This window comes from Pinus tabuliformis, chromosome 8 (assembly GCF_031772625.1).
Source record: "Pinus tabuliformis cultivar Carrire ecotype Pingquan chromosome 8, CPIR1, whole genome shotgun sequence".
In the NCBI taxonomy this organism is placed as follows: domain Eukaryota; kingdom Viridiplantae; phylum Streptophyta; class Pinopsida; order Pinales; family Pinaceae; genus Pinus; species Pinus tabuliformis.
Genome location: NC_142294.1, coordinates 1,021,331,505 through 1,021,357,708, shown reverse-complemented (window position 1 = coordinate 1,021,357,708; position 26,204 = coordinate 1,021,331,505).

The window sequence follows — 26,204 nt, the reverse complement described above, 5'->3', positions numbered from 1 at the left end:
ACATCAAGATGGGCGATGATGGTAGATACAGTGCGACCGGTATCAGTACCATTTCCTTTGAGAGGGAGTCTGGTAAAACCTTCGTATTGAAGGAAGTGATGCATGTTCCAAGATTGAAGAAGAATCTTATCTCTATGGTGAAGTTAGAAGGCAAGGGATATGATGTTGTTTTCAGTGAGGGAAAGGCTTTCCTGCGCAGTAAGACAACTGGAGAAACTTGGAAGATAGGGGTTCGAGTGAGGAACCTTTATCAGTTGCATGTAGATGGTTGCGCAACAATTTTATGCAAGGCAGGTGGATTGGTGAGTCGGGATGATGGCGAGCTATGGCACAGGAGATTGGGTCACCTTCACCATGGAGCCTTGAAGATACTACAACAGATCACTACATGGCTTTCTAAAGGCACTCTTGCGTAGTCAGATCAGTGCAAGGGGTGTACTTTGGGAAAGTTTATGAAATCCACCTTTCACGAGAAGGATAGTCGTGCCACGACGATCCTTGAGAGAATTCACATAGACGTGTGTGCACCTTTCTCAGTAGCTTCGACAACAAAACACAGGTATTATGTGATCTTTGTTGATGATTTCTCTCGTAAGTGTTGGATCTTCTTAATGCAGAAGAAGAGCGAGACATACTCAAGGTTCTGTGAGTTCAAAGCACTGGTCAAGAAGGAGTTGGGGAAGAAGGTGAAGGCTCTTAGGAGTGAAAATGGTGGTGAATACATCTCTAGCTAGTTCAAGGATTTCTGCAGCGTGGAAGGGATTCGAAGAGAGCTCATAGCTCCCCATAACCCACAGCAGAACAGGGTTGCTGAGCGGAAGAACAAAACGATCGTGGGTGCTACACGGGCGATGTTGCATGATCAGGGCCTACCCCTTCACTTGTGGGCGGAAGCATGCAATACTGCAGTATATGTGCAGAACTGTTGTCCTCACAGGATACTCGGCATGAGTACACCCGAGGAGGCTTATTCTGGTAAGAAGCCTGATCTTTCTCATTTGAGGATTTTCGGTGCTAATTTTTACATGCATGTGACGAAGGATGCCAGGAAGAAGTTGGAGTCGACCGCAGAGGTTGGGATATTTGTGGGGTACACTGATACGCCCCAAAACTAGCGTGTGTATTTGCCAGACAGTGGTAAGACTGTTGTGTGACGGGATATAAAATTTCAGGAGGAGAATGCCATGAAGTGTTCGCTTGAGAGGGAGCCACACTTGCATGCAGATGAGGAGCTATTAGTTCCTAAGAATGAGCTTCAGGACGTGGATTAGCCACAGGATGAGGTTCATGGAGTGGAAGAGACCACTCATGTAGCGCCAACCATCAGAGGGCGAAAGCGCTTGACAGAAGCTGAGCGACTGGCTCAAGATGCAGAGAAAGTTGTAGGACCACCTACAACCCAACGCAGGCAGAGACAATCACCTGATCGGTACACTGGATACATGGCTCTTATGAGCAAATGTGTTGTGACTGAGCCATCCTCTTTCGAGGAAGCTGTGGAGGATCCCGCATGGGTAGACGCCATGGTGGAAGAGTATGATTCGATTGTCAGAAGAGTGCATGGGAGATTGTTCCTAGACCGGAAGGGAAATCAGTGGTGGGTTCGAGATGGATCTACAAAGTTAAGCAGGCAGCTGATGGGAGTGTGGAGAAGTACAAGGCAAGATTTGTTGCCTGAGGCTTTTCACAGATAGAGGGGATCGATTATGAGGAGACCTTTGCACCTGTCGCAAGGTATTCTTCCTTACGGACGATTCTTGCTCTCTCAACACAGATGGGATGCAAATTCATCAGATGGATGTGAAGACTGCGTTCCTCAACAGAGTCATTGAGGAGGAGGTGTACATAGAACAGCCCGAAGGTTTTGAGATCTTCAGCAGTGAGTCGCATGTGTGGAGGCTCAAGAGAGCGCTATATGGGTTGAAACAAGCACCACGTGCTTGGTACACACGGATAGACAGTTATTTCACCGGACTTGGATTCTCCAAGAGTGAGTTGGATCCTAACCTATACCAGATTGTGGTGGAGGGTAAGTTTCTTATCATTGTACTTTATGTAGATGATTTGATTCTAACGGGTGATGAGCTGTTGATACTTTCATGCAAGGATGATCTTACTAAGGAGTTTGAAATGAAGGACTTGGGCCTCCTTCATTATTTCCTGGGATTGGAAATTTGGCAGCGCAGTGATGTACTATTTGTTTCTCAGGGCAAGTATGCTTGGGAGATACTGGAGAAGTTCAACATGCATGGATGCAAGCCTATTGATACTCCTCTTCTTGGAGGTTGGAGGAAGGAGGATGCCACTTCGGCAGAAGAAGTGGATGCCACTCTTTATCGACAGTTGGTGGGGTCACTTATGTATCTGGTCAATACACGACCCCATATATGCTATGTTGTTAACCAACTTTCAAAAGCTATGGTTAAGCCAACCAAGCTCTTCTGGAAGGCAGGCAAGCATGTATTTCATTATTTGAGAGGCACATCGGGATATGGTTTGTGGTACAGACAGGAGGATGAGGTGAAGCTATGTGGCTTCACAGATGCAGATTGGGCAGGGAGCCCAACGGACATAAAGAGCACATCAGGAGGGGTCTTCAGTATCGGGTCGACAACAGTTTCTTGGTACATTAGGAAGCAAAGATCCGTGGCACTTAGTTCAGCAGAGGCCGAGTATATGGCAGCAAGTTTGGCTGCATGCGAGGCTATATGGATGAGGAAGATCCTGGTCGGTTTGTTCGGTTCTCACTTGGAGCCTACTGTGATTTACTGTGATAACCAGAGTTGCATTAAACTCTCGGCTAATCCTATATTTCATGATAGATCTAAGCTGTTATGAAACCAGCTCAAGAAAAGATAGAAAAGAAAGATCAATGCCTTAGAATTCAGCCTCTTCGAGGGGGCAACCTCCTTTACATTACATAAATGAACAATTCTTGGATGATACAAATGAAAAGACCTCCTTTCTATATATAGGAGTCTAAGGGGTTATAACATAATCAGAGCCGACATAACAATAATAATGTAAGGGCACAATAATAACAATAGTGGGCTTCTATGTGGCACAATAGTAACAATATGGGCACTACATGGGTACATCAATATAATAAGTGGGTTATACTAACAACAATAGGGGGTTACACTAGTAGTATAGGGGCCTAACATGCCCCTCTCCTTCAAAAAGCGTTGTCCTCAACGCTTGAGTAGTTCTTGATGCTTCTGTATAAAATTCTTGTCCTCCCATGTGGAATATTCAGCGGCTAAGTTCTTCCACTTGATGAAATACTCTGGAATTGATCGATTTCGTAGCTGTCGGGTTCTTGTTTCTGTGACTGCTCCAGGTTCCAATATGATTTTTCCCTCCTCTTCAATTTCTGACAGTATTGCTTGAATTGGGATATTTTGCAACTTTTGAATAAGTGGCCATACTTCTTCGTCCTTCTTCCATTCATCCCTTGCTTCGTTTATCCAATTTGGTTGGATAATATAAATAGCAAAAAACAGTGCTTCCACATCCTCATCCTTGAAGAGTATTCTCATTCGGTAAGGTCGCCATTTTTTAAGTGCATGTAGTATTGCCAACATTTCCTTTTCATAAATAGCTTGCTTGAGATGTAGCAGTAAAAATACCCAATCACCTACATCAAAACATTTTTCACTACGATGTTGATCTACCTGTTGTTTTGTTTGATTTTGCACCGAAGTGGCATTATCCTTTAAAAGTTGGAGAACTTGCTGTTGATGCTCGATGTGATCTTTCTCTGCTGGAACCTTTTTCTTCTTGATATGTCCTTCTATCTTTTGAGGAGTGGTAATTTCTTCCCGTCCTTTATAAGATATGGTCAGATTCATTTCTTGATGCTCAATGTGATCTTTCACTTCTTGAACATTTTTCTTCTTGATGTGTCCTTCTATCTTGATAGTTTGAGGAGTGGTAATTTCGTCCATTGAATTACAAGATATGGTTGGATTCATTTCTTCTTTCTCGATGTGATCTTTCACTACTTGTACCTTTTTCTTCTTGATATGTCCTTCTATCTTGAGAGTTTGAGGAGTGGTAATTCTTTCCAATGTTTTACAAGATATGGTCTGATTCATTTCTTCTTTCTCTGGGGTGGTGTCCTGGCGTATATCATCTTCTTTTGATGTTTCTTGATCCTTTTCTTCCTCCTCTTCATATTCTATGTAAAATAATTTCTTCTCAACACACTTATGACCTTTAGTGCATTTGCTATCACAATTGTAACAAAGCCCTTTTTCTCTTTTTTCTTCCAATTGTTGTGGTGTAACCCTTGTAGGTTGTGGAAGGCTAGGAGAAACAACACTTCCATCTTTATAGTTGTGAGGGGTATGCTTCCTGGTTTCCATAATTTTTCTTTCCATTATGTCACAAAGCCCTTTTACTCTTTCCAATTGTTGTGGTGTTGCTCTAAAGAAGGTGTTGCTCTTTGTATCCTCATAATGTGCTATCATTTCCTCCGTGAAAATTGACCACGTAACAAGTTTTTTACGAGAACAAAGCCCTTCATACCATAAAAATTGATCTGGTTCTAAATATGAAGATGCAATACATACCTTTTGTAACAGTTGTACACCATGTAGATCAAAATATTGCTCCATTTGAAGTATCCAATTTACCGGATCCTTGCCATCAAACTTCCTCATCTTGCTTTTTCTTGATTTTAGGAGCTCGACCTTGAAACGACTGTAACTCTGTACTTTTTAATCACCTAGTTCTAAATTTTTGACCTGCAGTAGCCCTCTGTGTCCTCTTTCCAATGCCACAAGTCTGACCCAAATTGGATTCTCCAAGGAAGAGTTATGCGAAATCTCCCACAGTGACTTGATTATAGACTAGTTCAGTAGAGCGAACTTGTACGACATGCCACGAGTCACTGTTTCGACCTTTGGATCTGAAAATCACCCACAAGAAACTACAGTCCATCCTCTGTTTGTACCTTCTTATGAAACTTTAATCTGATCCCCAGAGAGAAAGTTATGACGATTTTCCCCAGGTCACCTGTTTTGAATGTAATTCAGGAGTCTGCAAAAAGACCAACTTCCTCAGATCATATCTCCGAAAATATTGCGCGAAAAGCTTTGAAATTTGCACCCAAGGTTCAGCGCGATTTCTTATCAAATGGGTTTTTTTTGTGACTTCTGAAATGTCACAGAAAAAAAGTTATAGCGAAAATGCCACGATGACCTGTTTGGAGCAGCGAAACCCTAGAATCCAAAGCTCTGATACCAAATGTTATGAAACCTGCTCAAGAAAAGATAGAAAAGAAAGATCAATGCCTTAGAATTCAGCCTCTTCGAGGGGGCAACCTCCTTTACATTACATAAATGAGCAATTCTTGGATGATACAAATGAAAAGACCTCCTTTCTATATATAGGAGTCTAAGGGGTTATAACATAATCAGAGCCGACATAACAATAATAATGTAAGGGCACAATAATAACAATAGTGGGCTTCTATGTGGCACAATAGTGACAATATGGGCACTAAATGGGTACATCAATATAATAAGTGGGTTATACTAACAACAATAGGGGGTTACACTAGTAGTATAGGGGCCTAACATAAGCACATTGACATCAGGTACCATCATATCAAAGATTGTGTGCAGCGGAGAGTCATGTTACTTTCATACATTCCAATGGAGGATCAGGATGCTGATATCTTGACGAAGGCGCTCACCAGGAGCAAATTCGAATACCACCAAGGCAGGATAAGGGTTGCTGATAATCCATATCTTGTTGAGAGGGAGTGTTGAGAATGCAACAAGATGATGGAGCTTAGTGGAAAGAAGTCGCCTTCACTAAGTGGGCCCGTAGGGTATTTTTGGCCCAAAGTCTATTTTTAGACATATGGATCATGGTCTATGAGTTGCAGAATGCTATTTATGGATGATTGGTCATGTTGGGAAATATATATGTAATTCTATTTTTGGATCACAGTAGAGTGATCAGAGTCTATTTTTAGACTGCCAGTTCAAAAATAGAAAAGTTAAATATTATTAGCTCATAATAATATTTGGACTATAAACATTATCTTATCCTCTTGGAGCACTTCAGTTTGAGCTACAGATGTGGCACATGCAGCTGTCAGAAGGAAATATGCTTTCTTTTAGGGTCAGTTGAGCTATTGCATGCAGGACATCAGTTAGAACTCATGTGGTTGAGTTTGGTGGAGTTGATTGTGGAGTTGATGGAGTTGTGTTCAGTTTGACTTTGTTAAACTAGTTGTAATTAGTCTAACTGCAAATAGACTAGTGATGAGTGATGTGAATTAATTGATTTAATTAATTCACTAATTATTAACTCATAAAGAAACTGAAGAATACATCAGTTAACTCAGTGCATGTACAGTTCAGTGGAGATAGGTGTTAGAGGTTGAGATTGCTGTCAGTTGTGACTATAGTTGTGCACGAGATCTTGTACAATCAATGGATTGAGTATGCCCATGAGGATTGCGCAATATATGCCCAGTGAAATAGCCTGTGCTCACGTGATTTTCACTTGGTATTGTGCAATAGAGGCAGGCAAAGCAGCAGAGGAGATTTGAACTTGTGACTTGTTCGGATTTGAGCTAGTTTTGTGTGTAACAGGTGGAGATAGTGCTGGATACTTGTGAGGAGTATTGTACTATGTATTGTTACATGTTCTCAATCATTAATATACAAATGGTGTGGGGTTTTCAGCTGTAAGCTTTCCTCGGGTTACATACCGTGTTAATGTGTGCATGCAATTGATGTTTCATTGTTTTTAATGCTGCTAAATTGATGATCAACATAGAGGAGATTATGTATTGTGCATGTATTCTGCAATAGTGTATAATCAGGATAATCTCTGTGAATAATGTTTATTATTCAAAATTTTTACATTCTTAAATTCTCCTTGTAATTGAGAAGATGATTTCCCTTTCCTGGATGAGGAAATACTACTATCTGATTTCTACTAATCTTGATCACTAAACTCATTGGTTTCATTGTCAATAGAGTTCTTTGAATTACTCCTGCTTGTACTACTAAAATATTTACTTATGTATCTCTTCTTATGAGTCTTTTTACCAACATTTTCCTTCTTCGATTTCCTTAGCAAATACCCATTAATCTATTCTTTATCTTATTTTTCTTTAACAAACCTTTCATGATTTTCTTTAATATCATCTAAGTTAGTTTTCAAGTTTCTTATCACTTGTAGCAATTCAATATTTGCCCCTTCTGCATTGCTCGTTCTTCCTCCAACCATTCCCATCTTTGTTTCATGCTCTTCTTCACCTATAGGTGACCCCACAAATGTCTGACCATTGAAATACTCCACCATTTAAGTCCTCTAATTCCCAAACATGATATGTTCATAACATGTGTGATATTTTCAATTTAATGGACCCAATGGAGGCCCAATGTTGTAACTACAACTCTGATACTAGTTGTATTAACTCCACTTACAATGACATTAATGACACACATTTTTTACTAATTAATATAGATGTCAATCTAGGTAATGCATAGAATTTGTAATTTATAACAACTACTGGTCCTTACCATTCTCTTTGCTTCTTTTCATAAAAATATTGCACATAAAATTCTTAAAATAAGTACAATTTCTATATATAGATATATACATGTGACCATTTATGCTACAACATAGCTTATAATAGCACTATTATTTTAATGAAAATGGCTATAAAATGTGGCTACTCTCTTTGTAAAGAATTTGTTTCCCATGTTCAAATGATAGTCCTTAATCAATTATTTACTTGCAATAACATTTTCAACTTCTTGTTTTCTAAACTTGTATTTGTTATGTAAACCTATGAGTCTTCATTTCGAATGTCGACCATACACCTTAGATGCAACCAGAACTAGAGGGATTCTTTTACTAATGTCCTCACCGCATATGCCATCAGGTAGTGATCCTTGACAAAATATGGATTTCTATTGTTATTTCGATACCCAGAGGGTGAATTTAAACATGTATTCCTAGTATCAATGATCATTAATATGGGATAAAACTTTACATTCCCCAACTAGGCGTTTATGTGGAAATTCTTCTAGAATGATCATTTGAATGAGCAGGAAGGCTCTTATGCTTACCACACAGTTATTTAACTGTACATTTGCTCCAATGACTTGGATCTTATCTTAACAAATCAATTTTATGAGCCTTATTGTGGTTTGTAAAGTGATTAATGACCACATCAGAGATGGAATACAAGTCATTTTGTTGTTTTTTGTTCGTTTTTTCATGTCTCTCTAGGTGGCTAGGGTTTGACTTATGACTCTTGCAACATATGCAGTTCTTCATTGACATCTTGAGAGTAAGTGTAACTCTTAGCCTCTTCTGTAAGCACAAAATCTCCATTTGTCCTATAGAAACCATGGAACTTTACCTGTTGTTTGAGTGAGAAGGCTACAAATATGGATCCCCATAGTTTTTAATTCATGAAGGTAACGATTTCTATTGGAGAACTTACAATTAGTAGCATTATTTTTCTATATATTTACTTAAAGTGCACTTGTCATTTCTGTATTTTTAATTCTTCGTATGGTTTGTTTCTAACATATATGGAGTGTTACAGGAAATTTTGTCAAATTCAATCAAATGACCTTGAAATCGGATCAATCATCATCCATTCACACTTTGCAATCATCCCCTACAAAGAAAAAAGCATCCCCTTTTGAGGAGTTCTGGAAATCATAGAATAAATTGGCTAAAAACCCTATTTTTGTGGATCATCACTCTTACCTTTAAGACAGACTATGCTAACGTAGGATGCACATAAGGAAACTACATTAGCTAGTGCAGGTGGCTTTATGAAAAAGTGCAATGGTAGCGGGAAATGAGTAAAAAAATAAAAATTAATTGAAGTTTCTATTTCTAGAAGCTTCAGAAGTGGTTTGAACCATTTAGTGTTGGATCAGATGTTGAAATCCTTCTATTGAGGTCTTATATCTTATCTACTAGAACTTACCTCCCTCTAATATGGATCTAGGCCCTAGAATGTTAAATCCCAAACCACCTCATTTACCCTATAAATTCATTGCCTCCCATAGATTCTGGGTTGGCTTTCAAAGACTTTTAATTATGTCCTCATGCTTGCTCATTTGTGTCTAGAGTTCCATAATCCATCGATATGCTTGAGGTATGATTGAAGGCTTGCTATTATGGAAAAGGAAGGAAAAGATAACTGGGAGAGATCTACAAGGTCAAGGCATACAAGGGTTGTAATCTTCTACTACTTTTATTAATAGAAAAGTGCCTTGTTTTCCTATACATTATGTCTCACTTTTGCATATGTTGAACAATGAATCCTTGGATTCTTGTTTAGGTTTTTTTGTATATGCTATTTGTATGTCTTGGTTCTCTTGCTTGTTTTGGATGATTTGTAGGATCAAGTTTTGACATTTGGAGTTGGAGCTAAAGCTTGCAAGCAAGGAGAAGAAGAGAGATTGCATTGGTTCCCAAGTAAGTATTTCTTCTATATTTCAAACTTCTCTAAGGAAAGCATAGCAATTTTTTCTTGGTTGTTTCTATATCAAGTCACTAGGTCTAGGGAGATTGCTTCTGTCTGTAGAAGGAATTTATCCATTAAAAAACTCTGTGACTCCACTGGGGAATGAGATGTTCTTTAGTGGTTTTATTTACCTAGCCTTTTAGGAACTCTGATATCGAATCCTATTGACTTGTTCAGGCTGTTATTAGATTGAGGTAGCTTGATTTCGAGCTTGGATAGGGCTAGTTTTGCGTGTTTTAAGAAAATCTTCCCCATCATACTTTTTGTTCTTAGACAAAGTGACCCATCATGTTAGCACCTGGATTGAACCTCAGGCTAAAGGAAGGCAATGCCAGGGTAACCACAAAACACACTTAGCCAAGTAGCTAGCCCTATTAGGCTAGGAGACGGATCTCTTCGTAAGTATCTTAGCCAAATTGACTGGATCTAGAAACTGATATTAGGCTAGGTATAGTAGCACAAGGTTTGATTTGACTTTGAAGGGTTTTGCTGGATTAGGAGGAGCCAAACAGTTAGGGCAAGGAAATTAGGTCAAAACTGTAGGGTGTTCTATGGGGCAAGATAGCACAATGATCAGAACCTTAAGATTTGATGGATGAGGTGAAAAGACAGGTGAGGAACTAGGAAGAGCATGTAAACCCCATGGATTCTTCCGAAACTGAAAAGACCACATACTGTGAATTGTCTACCCAAAACAGAGCATAAAAGTTATGGATTCTACCTTTTAGACTTGTAGACATTCATATAAAGAGTATGAAATGATGTAATGGAGTCAAAAATACATTTTAACACATGAAAACATAAGAAAAACTGAACTGAGCATCATACGACATGGATCCCAAAGAAATAGCTGCAATTTTTCATTAATCTCCTGCTCTAACTGGTACAAAATGATGTCTATCAAAGCCTAAGCATCCCACTGAGTCCAACCCTTTACAATGAGAAAGAAAAAGAAGATATAGACCTAAATTCAACCTCCTCCCATCCTCAGTGGTCAAATCCCTAATATGAGGAACTAATCCATCAAAAATTGAATAATAAATTGGAATCTAGGCAACCCTAACAACTTGCCTCTAAAAGGGAGGAAACTGATTCATTTGACTTCAAGAGAAATTTTGATCCAATGAATCTACCCTCCAGTAACTAATAGTCATCTTATTTACATGCCTAGTCACCATTGACATCAGTAAAAACATCATCCATGAGAGAAAACCCAACAATTACAGTCATGACACAGTAAAGTGAAAATTTAGCAGAAAATTGTCCTATGCGCAGCGCCAGAAGGCTATGTGCAACACTTTTGGCAGGGCCATTTTGGAGGCCTTCCCGGTGTCAAAATTGAGCTCATGATAGCTCATTGGAAATAATGCCCTGTCTATTTTCCAAATCTACCTTTAGGTTTCCATTTGGAGTTGATTTGACCCCTCAAAAGTGGATTCTCCCAATACTGCTTCTATGCACAACGCCATGGTCAAAACAGGGGCAGAAACATGATTTTTTTAGGTGTTTTTTGAGATTTTGGCTGACCAGTTTTGCTCCAAAAGCTTAGAAAATGCACATCATTAGGAATCCAATGGTGGTATTCTTTTGGCCATTGGATGATCCTAGGAAAAGCAGCCAAAATTTTTGAGTCAAAAATTGCTAAATTCTTCAAAAATGAAAAAATTCTCAAAACTTGCTCAAAATTTGTGGGAGACCACCACCATCAAGTGTCTGGGTTAGCCAAGGAAGCTTTAGCAAGCAACCTAAGCCCATCAACCTCCTTTTTTCCTTTGAGGGCTTGTCTTAGCCTTGTCTTCATTTGCTTGACTCTTATGTTACAAATCTTGTTCCGGGTCTTGTAATGGCGAGTCATTTTCCTGATGATTTGATTGTCCCTGTTGGCCCTTTGTAGCAGCTTCTCCAAATGAAAATTGACCCTGTCAAGCCATATTTTTCTATCCTCTTGAATCTCCTTTTCAAGCCTTTGTTCTGTAGTCAAGGTGGCTGGGGTCTCCTCCTCTTGCAAAACTGATTTTCCTTTGTCATCTTTCCTCTTTTCCTTGAGAAGTTATAGCTCCATGAGGACCTGTTTGTCGCTTAGTTGCTTGTTGTCTTGCTCAAGGTATGAAATGACATACTTAGCTCTCACCAAGTTGTCCACCAGTGCTTGGATCTGTGCATCTTTTTCCTTTATGATTATATTTTCATTTGTTGCCTCATCTTGAGCCTCGAAGTCGACTATCTCAATGCCATGATGAATGTGTGCCTGTTCTGGTTCATCATGTTCCATCAAATCAAATTCCCTTTCCTCTTCATCATTCAGGCTTTCCTCCAGTATCTTTTCCTTCCCTTTATGCACCTGCTGCACCTATTGTATTGATGAAGAAGGAAAAGCCCCTTCCACAGTTTATGGAGCAAGAATTTTCCTATGAGCTGATGAAGAAGGCAACGCCCCTTCCACATCAGGTGGAGTAAACACTTGCCTAGTCACTACAAACAACTTTCTAGCCCCTCTCCGATATGTTTTGTAGGTTTCTCGCTTCTCAACAACTTTAGTCTCTTTAGCCTTATTACTTTTCTTTACATTGGTACTGCTGGAAGGCCTTTCTGCTTCTTGAGGCACCGATGGAGGAATCCGAGGACCATTGAATATGTCATTGGCAATAAATGTATCCTAGGAGATGTCGAGGAGGTTGAGATGATGTAGCACAATAATATTAATAAAGGAATAGTGATAAATACTATTCATCTGCTGAGGATATGGCCTCTTCTGTACAATGTAGGCCATATTCTCAATGTTCCTGAATAAGAGGTACGAGATGTTCAACATTTTCACTCTTGTGAAGTGCATAAGAAGCCTAATATGATGGGTGTATAATCTAGCAAATCTGCCCTCACATGTAAAATACTTCATAATGATCCTCATCATAGGGGCATACTTGTCGTGAAGGAACCTGAAAGGAAAGGTCCTCTTCTTTTCATTCCTGTACTTGAATTTGACGTATGGCACATAGTAGTGCTCATACAAATCTCGTGCTTTATACCATTTTCCCCCCACATTCGGAATCCTTGTAGCATCAACAATGATGGAGGTGGAAACTGTAAATGTCACCCCTACAAGAGTTACCTTGTTATCATGGAGATTTGCTACAAAAATCCTGGTCAGCTGAGGATGATGTTGAACTCTTTGCACTTTCTCACAAAACTCATAACATCCCAGATGCCTGAAACAAGAGACAGTCATAGGGGAAGCCTCTAACTCTCTGATGTTTGATGTTTCCTCTCTGATAATTCTGCCTCCCTTATGTGGTTTTCTTTGATGTCGAGGTTCATCTTCCATGTTTTCACTGCCACTGTTTTCCTCCTCCTCATAATATTTATCCTCTTTGTCCATGTTTTTGAGTTTGAAGCTTTAGAAACCCTAAGAAGGTAATCAGGAACTGAGTTATGGTGAGTAGGGATAGGGGAAGGGAGAGGAGTTTTTGTGACGTAGGATGAGATATGTATGATGTGAGAGTGAGAAAGGGGGGGTATTTTTAATAGGGACTATTTTGTAAGTAGGGGTTTAGGGACTTTTTTTGGGGACTAGGGTATAGGGGGTAAGTGTATTTGACAGTAGGGAATAGGGAATAGGGTATAGGGGGTAAGTGTATTTGAAAGTAGGGAATAGGGAATAGGGATCATATTTATGGATATGACAACAAGATGTGGGAATGAACCAGAAAATGATAAGCAGGGAGGGTTTTAAGACAACTTAGGGTCTGAAAAATTTAATAGAAAACCAACTTAAAAATCTTGAAATGAGTGCTAGGAGGACAATTTAGGGAGTGTACTTAGTTGCTTGAGGCTCTAGGTAGCAAAGGAATGATTTTGGATGCTTTGTTAGGGTAGTTTTGATGTTTTCTATCCCTATGTGCAATGCTGTGTATAGGTGCGCATTGCCCTATTGTATGCGCAACGCCAAGAAAAAAAACATAGGCGCATATGCTCTATGCACAACACTCCGGTTGTATGTGCAATGCCCAAAATTTCACCCTGTGCGTGACGCTCCTTTCTCTATGCGCAACGCCCCACAATTTCACCCTGTGCGCAACACGTCTTGCTCTATGCGCAACGCCTAACAACTTTTCCCTGTGCACAACACCCAAGGTTTCTTCGGCCACCAATTCGCTGCAACTCCATTTTTCTCTCTTGTGAAATGAGCACGAAGAAGTTTGAAAATGCTTTTTAAATCTTGTATATAGTATGAGTTTGATTTTTCCTTAGAAAAAAAAACCCACTTTATAATGTTTGTTTGGAACTTTTACTTTGTCTTCAAATCTCTGTCTGATGCTTTTCTTGTCTTTGTCTCTTTTTACGTGGATGATGCTTTGATTGAGTTGATCCTTCAATGATCCCTCTCTTGCAACAAGGAGGAGTGCCTTGGGAAACTTATGGGAACAATTATTACATAAAATGACTTGAATTACATCAAGGATATGAACAATATGAACAAACTAAAATACTATGTTTTCATCTCAAGAAACAATGTTTTTGAGATGAAAATTACATTAGTGAAATAAGGATTTTTTATAGTAACCATGACTAACTACCAACCATTCATGTTTATTGGTCTTCCTCATACCTTTGTTCCCCTTTATTTGCAATAAAACAAAGCTTTTGACCTTGGAAATGAACCCTAAGACCTAATGGAGACATAACTACCTTGACTCTAAAAATAATATAACTAAAACCATAACTGAATGAAAGCCCTGAAGAAGGGTCAACAAATATACCTGATGAGGGAAAATTAGATGTTCTAGGAAGAAGAAGGCAACCATCAGTGGATCATTTTTGGCATGACCCAGTGGAATGATCAACAATTTCAGTAAGAGACACCTACAATGAAAATGCAAAGAGCAGATTTGATCCCTGATGGAAGTATTGATATACTGACACTAACATTGGCCTTATTGGGGATGGCAGCTCGTTGGAGGTGTCAAGAACACCGTAGACCAAGTGCCTAGTTGATTGGGCCAATACGGTCAAACAAATGAAATATTGATTTTTTTTTGAAATTTTTGAAAAATGACTCGATGCAAATTGAAAACTTACTCAAAACTGACTCTAGACTGACTCAAAAACCAAGTAAAAACAACACAAAGCATTTAAGCTTTATAGCCTTCACTTCGGGCCCCAATCTCAAATGAAATTGTACTTCAAATCTTGCAAGGAAAGTAAATTGGTATATACAATGACAGTGAAACAACTTCAACAAGCTGCATAAAAAATAATAGTGTCTCAGGAGCGTACCATTCACGGTCCTCCTGACCATTCTCGACCATCCATTTCCTTTAATAAAAATGCATCCTGTCCTCGATAGGCTGAGATTTTATAAGGTCCTTTCCACAGATTGTCAAACTTACTATGTTTCCCTTTTTCTTCATTTCGTGCATCCCATCGTAGGACTACATCTTCTAGCTGAAACTTTTCTGCCTTGGTCTTGCGTTCATAAATTTTCTTTATCTCCTCTTGCAAGCGGAAAGTATTTTGAGAAACCTCTTCCCTTTTTTGTTGAAGGTGAATCGTTTGATTAATTTGGCATTGAATATCATCTTCTTCACTGCCGACTTCTTGCAATAATCTCTTGACCGAGACTGCAAGGGATGTAGGAAAAACTGTATCAGTACCATAAACCAATTCAAAAGGTGACATACCTATTGATTTCTTACTACTCACTCTGTCGGCCCACAAAGCATTGACAAGCTTTTGATGCCAATTCTTTTTGTTTGCCTCCAACATCTTCTTAATAATGTTTACCAAGGATTTATTTGAAGACTCGGCTAGTCCATTGCCCTGTGCATAGTATGTCATGGAATGACCTAATGTGATGTTGTATTTGTTGCAAAACTCAACCATTTTCTTTGACTTAAACACGATTGCATTATTTGTAATAATATTGTGAGAGAAACCAAAATGAGACAAGATATTAGACTCTAAAAACTAAATGATTACCGTGTCTGTATCTTGCCTTGTCGGAATGGCTTCGAACCATTTGGTGAAGTAATCTGTGGCTGTTAGAATCCATCTGTGTTGTGCTAATGAAGAAGGATGAATTTCTCCTATGAAATCAAGCCCCCACTGCTGGAACACTGCATTAACTACAATTGGCTTCAAAGGAAGAGGAAGCAACTTCCTTTTTCCCTGAAAAACTCGACATTCGTGGCAGCTCATGACTGTTTTATATAAATCTGAAAATAAAGATGGCCAATAATACCTTGTTCTCAAGTTTTTGTTAGCTATTGTTTTCCAAAACAAGTGCCCCCCATAATCTCCTCTATGAAAATCATTCATTACCTACTGAGCTTCATTTTCAACCAAACAATTAAGAAGAACCCCTCCTGGATCTCTCCAACAGAGAGCACTATCCAAAATGTAAAATTTTGCAGACTTCAATTTTAGTGATCTACCTTTATTTTAGGACATTCCAGGAGGAGGAGAAAGATGCTGAAGAACATATACTATATCGGAATACCAAGGTGAGTTGAGAAACATCTCTAATACTTGAATGAGTGTGCCACCATCTTCTTCATCTGACATTGCTGCAACAAGATTTATGTCTAGAGCATGAAGATTCAACTCAGCCATGAGTTTTTCCAAGCCTTGACCTTTGATCGATTTCGTGGGCTTAATCTCAAGATCATACTCTAACATTGTTGCTATCCACTTACCTCTTCTTCCTTCCGGATCAATTTTCATGAGGACATCTTTGATAGCCGCGTTGGGAACATATGCTATGGTATGCGAATGCAGAATGTAAACTCGAAAATACTTCAATGCCTTTATAAGAGGAAAAGCTTATTTCTCAATGATGTTATAGCAAATAGTAGCATATCTGATAGTCCGACTGAAAAATGCAATGGGATGCTCCACTTGATCCTTCTTTTGCATTAGCAGCTAAAGTATGCTCAGACACAAATGAAAATCTAATAAAATCACGAGTATAATCGGGACTGATCAAAACAGGGGCTGTGGTCAAAGCAAGCTTTACCAAGTTGAAAGATTTCATGGCATCCTTGGTCCATTTCACAGTGCTGTACTTCTTCAACATATTAGTTAACTCACGCAAATGCTCAACCAAATTTGGTATAAATCTGCATAAGAAGTTCATCTTACCATTGAAGTCTTGGATCTCCTTTTTGTTGCACGAAAAGTCTATTTGCTTAATTGCCTCCACTCTGGAAGGATCAATGCGTATACCATTTTTGGAGATGATGTGACCAAGAAGTTTGCCCTCCTCCATGGAAAAAAGACTCTTCTTTGGATTTAAAGAAATACCGAACTCCCTGCATTTCTGAAAAATAATTCTCAGGTGGTGCAAATGCTCATCATTAGAACCAGAAAATACTGTCAAGTCATCTAAGTAAACCACTAATAAAACATCCTTTTCATTAGCGAAAGCTATGTCCATGGCCCACTGAAAAGTGCCCCCAACATTCTTTAGCCCAAATGGCATCTTGGCATATTGAAAAGTTCCCCATGGTGTCATGAAGGCAGTTTTGTCTTGGTCTTTTTCATGCACCAAAATCTGATTGTAACCTAAGTAGCCATCTAGTAGTGACATCCATGATGCTCCAAATACTCTTTATAGAATGTGGTCCATATTAGGAAGAGGATAATTATCTTTCAGGGACACTTTATTTAGGTTCCAGAAATCAATGCACAACCTTATCTCTCCAGTATTTTTTCATACCGCAACCAAATTTGAAACCCAATCAAAGAATCTTATTGGAACAATAATACCAGATTGGTATAATCGATTTACCTCTTTCCCAATGGATGGTAACAATTTTGGATTGATTCTTCTCAACTTTTTCCTAAAAGGCTTCTGATTTAGTTTGATGGGGATAGTGTGATGAATAATGTTCTTGTCGTAGACCTTCAAATCTGCATAATCCCATGCAAACACATTAGAAAATTCAGACAACAACTTAACATACTTAGCCTTTGACTCGGGAGATAATGTTTTTGATAACTTAACAAGCTTGGGCTTGTCCGTTGTCCCAATGTTTACATCTTCAAATCCTTTATTGTTAGGAACCAAGGTTGGTTTTCTCACTACATCATCTTGATCAAACAACTCCTTTAGTAAAGGTATAATATCTCTAGGAACAAAATTATCCTTTAGCTGTAAAACTTCCATCTGATTTACCTCAATGTCTTATTCATCGGAATCACAAATATCATCAATGAAAGCATCCTTAAACTTCCCTTCATTCTGTAAAAAGGAATTAATTTCATTGTCATCCCAGAAAACTTGCCAATATCTAAAATTATCTGGAACAGTAGGCCTATGTTTGACATGAATTCGAAATTTAGTGCTAGAATTCATTGGAATTTACAGATTGCTCGCTGCTGTAGCAAGTGAATCAGCAATGATGTTTTGACTTCTCGGCACTGCTGTCAATGTGTATTCTGGAAACATGTTCAAGATATCCAGGACTGCATTCCTATAAGATCTCATCCGTGGATGCTTCGCTTGATATTCTCCTTTGACTTGTTTAATCACTAACTCTGAATCACCATAAACATAAATCCTTTTCACACCCAACTTCTTCAAAATTTTTAGACTTGTAATCAATGCCTCATACTCCGCTTCATTGTTAGAGCAACCGAAAGCTAATTTATAGGAACACACTCTAACATTACTTGGAACTTTGTCTAGCTTAAAAACAGGACTTCGAATCCAAGTTCCAATACCCACAACACCATCGAAGTCCATGCTCCAAAGGTCGTCTTCGTCTTCTAGATGTTGGAATTATACTTTTGTTTCAATTTTACCTTTGTTGGTTACTTCATTTTTCTATTCTTTATTGACTTTCTTCTCTTGTGGAAGCTTCTCAGAAGGAATTGCAACTTTTTTCTTTTCTTGATTAAGAACTACTCTAAAACCCCCAGAAATTTCTGGTACATCATCTACTTCTACGAGTTGAATATCTACATCATTCAATCCACTATTAATGTACAAAACAAAAGATTCTAAATCTGTATGTACATAATTTATCAGATGATTTATGGGCTTATCTTTACTAGTGATCATATATTTCATCTTCTTTTCCCAGTACAACTTCCTCAATTGATCGAAAAATGGATTGTAGCATAAGAGAAGTCAAGTTGTAAAGTGCCTTTGAGTTTGGCGCCCCACGAACTAGACAAAATCATACAAAATCAAGGTGGTATATCAGCTACTACCACGGCCATCAAAATATTCTTAGCTGGGATTTGATCTAAGGAAACCTCTAAATCTTTGATGAGACCAATGCAGCAAACTCTACCAAAATCAAATGAACACAAATCATGATATTGTCAGGTGATATCTAGGCCCAAATTTTCCATGATAGCCTTGGGCATCAAATTGTGAGAAGCTTCGGAATCAAGCATAGAATTATGAAGAATATACTCATGCAGTCTAAGACTCAAATAAAAGGGTGGGACCTCGCTATCTTCTCACTGACCTTCTATAGCTGGACCAAAAATAAGTTTAGGATGACCATCCTCAACATTCACCATGTCGGATAAAGGATCAATTTGCAGTATTCTAGACACATGGTGTTTGTAATGGCTATTCTTAACAAGCCTGGTCAAAGGAATGGACACTTTCAATTTAGCAATTTCACTTTCTAAATTAAAATATGTGACTTTTTCTACCTCTTTGAAACCAATGTCCCTCTTATCCATTCGCTCCTTCGTTACACTATCCTTTTTCTGAGTGTCTTCCTCTTTTGCAGCTGTACTTGTTGATGACTGATTTCCCTTGCTAGGATTCTGATTGGCATGCTCCTTTCCTTTTTTCTGATTGTTTGAGAGATCATTCTTTGACTAAACATCCTTCCTCTTTTGAATAGGACTGACCGGTACATCTATTCTCCTCAAAGAATATTGTTTCTGATGTGTGTTCAAAGCGTTCATATAGCCACGCTGATAATCATCAGATTCAGTCTCCAAAAAAACATCATTTGCTAAGATGTAGTCCTCATCCTTTAAAATTTTGGAACTTTCTGCATACTCCTCATCTTCAGTCAGAAATATATGCATACCATATGCTGTGAAGAAATGATTTGTTACAATTACCGAATCTTCCTCCTCTTCTTATTCCACTCCTTGAACATAATTCTGCTGTAATGGGGTTTCAATCTGCTGTTGTTGTTGCGCTGATTGTTCCGGTACTTTTTTCTCTCTTTGCTTGATTCAGAATTGGGGCTACTGCTGCCCTCTAAAGTTTGGGTTCCAGATCTGCTGTTCAGGTCTGTCTGTGACAGACAACCGGTCAACCATCCTTTCCATTGTTCGAATCACTGTATCCATTTTTACATCTGAAGTAGATGCTTCTTCTTTCACAGTCACTCTTTTCTCTGATCTCATTCTTTCTCTTTGGCCAGCAAGTTCGTTTCTACGCTCACAAAATTATTTTGCATGTCTTCTATAGTTTTAGGATCACGTTCACACAACTAATATGCCATATCAACATCAAATCCATCTGGAAACTTAAGCAAAGCCAATCCCTCTGGTGGTTTGATATTTGCAGGGATAGAATTGTATACTGCATTAAATCTCACACAATAGTCTTGCACACTCTTGCCGACATTTATTTTGATGTTCTCATATTCAGACAAAATCTAAAGGGGATTCTTCTTCACCTCCCACCGATCTAGGAACTGCCTTTGAAGGACAGGTAGAGTAGTGAAAGAAGCTGCTGGTAGGGGTTTGACCCATTTCCTAACCTCTCCTCCAAAACTTTGTAAAAATAGTCTCATTATCACATCTTCAATTTCAAATTCATGGAGGTAAAAGAAATCATTCATCTTGTCTACGTGTTGTTGAGCTGTAATAGTTTGAGTGCTTTCGAAGAAAGGTATTTTGGTTTGATAATCAGGGGGCATGGCACTAATATTTTGAGGAAAAACAAGGGGTGCATATTGAGCAGCCATAACTGGAGGTGGGGGAGGTGGTGGATTTAAAACAAGGATTGAGATATTCGGTATAATCAGAGGGGGATTATCAATAGTTTGAGTGGTGTGAATAGTATGTGAAGAAGAAGCTGGAGGATGAGGGATAGTTTGAGTGGTGGTAGATGCAATGGAAGTATTTCGAAAATCGAAGGATGGCCTATGAATCGTATTTTGCACCCAAGTGTTTAAGTTTGAAGAGAGGTTCTGCAAATGATCAAGAGTGTGAATAAGCTGTGACCCTGCTTTATTGTGTGAAAACAAATCTTCAACGAGGTTATGAAAAAATATAGAGGAATTAACAACTGTATGATCAATCCAACTTAAATATTTACTGCGAAATAAACTCTACTCGAAATTAATATCAAACTCAATGTCTTGCAAAGTTTCTAACCTTTCTGGGAGTGAATTAACTCTAGGAATGAAATCCTTACTTGATTGTTCTATGGTTAAACTAGATCTCTCTGCAACTTTCTTAGATTTTTGCCCAATTTTATGAGGATTACTGATAATGGTCAGAGGATTTGGATCTGGTGTATTTTTGGGAACCCAGTATGTCTAATTTTGAAAATCAATATATTGCTTTACAACTTTCCAATTCAGCTTATGATTAAATTCTAAAACTCATCACCCACAAGATTAAGAATTCAAAATAAAACATCTTACTTGGGTGATTAATTTCTGATTTTTCGTGTCCCCAGTATGGTCGCCACTATGTTAGCGCCTGGATTGAACCTCAGGTTGAAGGAAGGCAATGCCAGGGTAACAAAAAACCATGCTTAGCCAAGTAGCTAGCCCTACTAGGCCAGGAGAGGGCTCTCTCTGTAAATATGTCAGCCAAATTGACTGGATCTAGAAACTGATATTAGGCTAGGTATAGTAGCACAAGGTTTGATTTGATTTTGAAGGGTTTTGCTGGATGAGGAGGAGCCAAACAGTTAGTGCAAGGAAATTAGTTCAAAACTGCAGGGTGTTAAATGGGGCAAGATAGGCACAATGATCAGAACCTTAGGGTTTGATGGATGAGGTGAAAAGATAGGTGAGGAGCTAGGAAGAGCATGTAAACCCCATGGATTCTTCCTAAACTGAAGAAAACACAGACTGTGAAATGTCTTCCCAAAACAGAGCATAAAAGTTATGGATTCTTCCTTTTAGACTTGTATACATTCACATAAAGAGTATGAAATTATGAAATGGAGTCAAAAATACATTTTAACACATGAAAACATAAGAAAAACTGAATTGAGCATCATACCACATGGATCCCAAAGAAATAGCTGCAATTTTTCATTAATCTCCTATTGTAACTGGTACAAAATGATGTCTATCAAAGCCTATGCATCCCACTGAGTCCAACCTGTTGGCTGATAATTGGTGTCTTTTAAAACTCCTAATTACCCCACATTAATCATCAACCTGGGCAAGTCCTTTTATTCCAAGAGTATACACAATATGTGCATGTTATAAATCCAAAGAGTAATGTTTCTTAAAAGGAAGTATAGACCTTTGATACAAGAGTAAATGGATGCATCTAATAAACTTAAATTGCAATCATTAAAGGAAATATGACATCTAAGCTTCGAGACTCAATCCTCTACTGGAATCGTAATCAAATCTCACACAAGAAATTCAATTAACAATAGCATAAGCCAAGATCACAGTAGCAATAACTCATCTCTTCTTAGCTGATTCAATCTAAATCATACTCAATCTATACAAAGAAATCCAAATAGAAATGATGTCAATATGAGAGTTCAATAGCGATAACCAAACTCTTACAGTTGATTAAATCAATACGATTCACTATCTAAATAATTGAATATGGAATCAACATAAATCGAATCAAATGATAGTGCTGTAAAACATGTAAAGAAAATGTACTACTTCAATATAGGAAAGCAGTAATTTAGCGAATAAGATGAACTCACAGAAAATAGGGAAATTATCAAACCAATAAAACTTGCGAGAATCAGAAATATATAACACAAGGAAGCAGTTTAATCCACCAAAGGCCGGCCCTTAGCCACCAGCGAACACTGTTGAGCTAATTCAGAGAATAATAATGAACAAAAACTTCAATTATATATTAATCATCGAATTTAAGTAGCATTACAATATGGTCACATTCTCCAACAACACGAGTCTGTAACTTAAAATTACAATTTAAATAACAGAGATTCGTCCCCTTTCTTCCTACAATCGTTTGCTTTTATAGTCAGAAAGAGGTAAAAGATAAATGTGATCCCTTAGTATCTCCCGATCCTGAGGGATTCACAACTGATTGCTATCTTTAGAAACCTTTCCTATTTCGCGCTGATCCTCTTGATTCGTCCTTCGCCCTATCCGCAACCAACGCATTTCATCCTTCGTTTGTTGGTTTATGCTGTTCCATCATTAGGGAATAACAACTGTTCCTTTCATCATTTTTCTGCATAAAAAGGAGTAAAATTTAGTTATGATATCTAAATATTAACTGCGAGCAGTTCCTCCGTTTCTTATCATAATCCATCAATATGTTAGCGTATTAAGATATGAAAAAGATAAGAAAAGAGGAGAAATGTGATGAAATTAGGAGTAAATACATACCCATTTCGTAACTCAACATACTCTCCTGCTTACCCTGTTTCATGTCCTCATGAAAAGTAAGTAGTTCTTATGCAGTGCAGTTAAAGAGTAGGCTGGAGAGGGAGTGTCAAAAATTGGTCTAAAACCATGATGTTGAGCTAGGACTGCAAAGGCAGGCCCTTCCTTTCCTTCAGGCAATTTGTGGATAGCCCGATAACCTTCAGGAGGATACCAAATGATGGGGCTATGAAACCGACATCCTAACCAATAAGGTCCTTCTCTCAAAATAAGATTGCTATAGGTGACAAAACGGGCCGTAACTGCTTTAAAATTTCTGTAATTAAATGGCTCCCTATCCTGCACACTACTAATGGAGACTGTCCACCTGAGCTTGGATGCAGCCAGAGAGCTTTCTTGAATGGAGAAGAAATATGATACTCCGTTCTGTACAATCTCCTTATGAATGGGCCTCGAGATTTTAATCACCCCTTCCCTTGTCATCAAACTCTTATGGTTGGCAAGCATTTGTAAAGGGTGCTTGGGTTCACTTCTTACCCAAAGATCCAATCCATGTTCATGTCTTTAGAATGCGTTATGAGCTTTAAACCATTTAAGTTGGTTAATTGCAAATGAGATAAAGGCCTTGAATTGAACATCTCCCACAAAAGGGTTAGGGTTCTTTTCCAACTCGTTCTCTAATGTAAAATTGTGTAGGTAAAACTCACAAAGAAGCCTTTGAACCTTTACGCCATGTTGTTTGCAGCAATTGATAAAATCTTCGATTGTTCTTAATTCAATGGGTTTTCCAGGTCTCACGACTTTAATTTTCAACAACATGTATTTTTCTAACAAAAACAAGGCATAATTGGTGGCAGGAGACCTGCATGTCAAGACATTTGTATATAGTGAGCAGATGGTGTATGTCTGACCTATGACCTTGTCTAGTTTGAGCTTGATTTTCTCTATTTTCTCTTCTGCCTTTCTACATCTGTTGAAAGTCTCGCTCTCTGTTGCATTCATTTCCTGAAGCTGTCTCTACAACTCTTGATATTTCTGCTAGGAAATGGTTTCTTGTTCAAGCCATTCTAACGCAAGCCAAGCTTGTGCCAATTCTTCCTGAAGGTTCAGTATAATGGGGTCACTGTGTGTCATGATGTCCGGCTTGTATGCCTGTCCGAGTGCTTATGCTATGAGAAAGGATATCTTCTGTCTATATTTCTTTATTATGGGAGGTCCAAACCCCCGTCTGAGTAGCCATGTTATAAGAGGGTACATCCTCTGTCTGAGTAGCTACGTCTACCAAAATTGCATGCTATTCCTCTTGGGTGATGACAGTTTGAGTTCCTGTAGCCTTACCTTCATATAACTCTGTTTGTACGGCCGCATTTACTATCTCCAGGGTATTTTCCCGAACCTTTCCCATTGTGATTTCTTTTATTTTTCTTCTGAGCCTCCTGATCATTTTACGAAGCTTCTGCTGTTCTTTTCTTAGCTTCTTCAATTTGGCTCTATACCTTTTCGGAGGAGTAACTAGTCTGCTAGTAGTTTTGTTAATAGCTTCTATTTGTAAAGAGCCTGGTTGTTCACCCTGAATCTATTCCAATAAGACTGTGTCTCCAGATTGATTATCATATTCCCAAATAATCCCTATCTCTGCTTCTTCTTCTTGGCCTATGTTTTCTGTGTTTTGGCCTACTTAGCTGTTTCCACTGGAAGCGTGTCACCAAATTGGTTCTCTACTTCCTGAATGGCCTCTGCATCTACTTCCGCTTCACGGCTTACATCTTTTGAGGGAGATAGAATTCTGGTATAGCCAGAATTCCCAGGAGATTAGGTTTCTCCTAAGTTAAGATTGAGCAGTCCTTCAGGCTGCATGTATACATTCATGTTGGCCAGGACCTGGGCCATCTCAAATCATGCAACAGATCACCTTGGGGACTCATATTTGGTGTTGAGGGAAGTCCCAATTCATTTCTTTGTTCATCTCCAGAATGCCTTGTTCCTTCCTCAGGTTCTGATTCAGGGTTATCTTCTCCTCCTGACTCTAGATGCAAGTATTGTTCACTTATTGGGCTAGATAATTCTATGGGTTGACTAGTTCTGCCTTGAGGATTTTCAGACATTCCCTATTTTGACCTGAACCTTGTGGATCGTCTGCGTTTGTGAGGCATGCTTCCTGAAAGGGCAGTCCTCTTTCTTTTTGGAACAGGTTAGGTGCTGGCAGGGCTACACCTCCTTCGAGGGCTAATATTAGATCATCCCAGGTTGATTTTTGCTAGGCAAGGCTATAGCTAACTATTAACCTGATTAGAAAATGGTGGTTAACTATAGTTTCTATGTGTTGGGACCATCTTAGCCTCTCGGCAGTGTCATGTAGTAATGAATTCAATAGTGCAAGAAAATTAACAGAGCATTTTTGTTTTAAAACTAATAAAAGTTTGAGTTGTCGTAACCTTACCACGTCTTTGTGCCCATTGCAAGTAATATAGTTCTGGAAAATTTGTGCCAATCTCCCCATGGCTCTCCAAGAGAAGATGGTCGAATGCCTTTTCCCTTCTTGATTAGATCCTGTCCTTCATCCCTAAAAGCCTCGATAGCGTCATGCAACTTTAATCGCTTACCAACCCATACTAGTCCTTTTGCCAGCAACCCAAACACTTCTGCTATCACAACGTCTGTTACAATGATTTGTCTGCCTCTTACCACAGATTGTCCATTCCGTAGATTCCGTAAAAAATTTGATGGCGATCTTGTCATGGGGGGGTTGAAATCTCATAAAATATGCTATCCATCTTGTGCGAACTAGAATTTCCCAGGCTTCATCAGTGACAATTAGTGTTAAAGGTTCTCGACGTACTGCTCTTCCTCCCATGATTCTTGAATTCTACAAACAATTAGTGTAGTGAAGAAAGCATAGCAACGAACAGAGCCGAGTGATGGAACAAAAAATGGTTGTAGTGGCTCTACCAGGTGATACTTTATAGACATAAATACCGTTATCGAGGACTATTATAATGCCACATGCTTTATGATCATGGGATGTCGTATTGTTATGCAAAATCAAATGAAAATATGATAGCTCATGCATAAGTACACTGGAGGTCCTCGCCCCCTTCGAAATAATAGGTCGCCTACGACCGAATGAATGA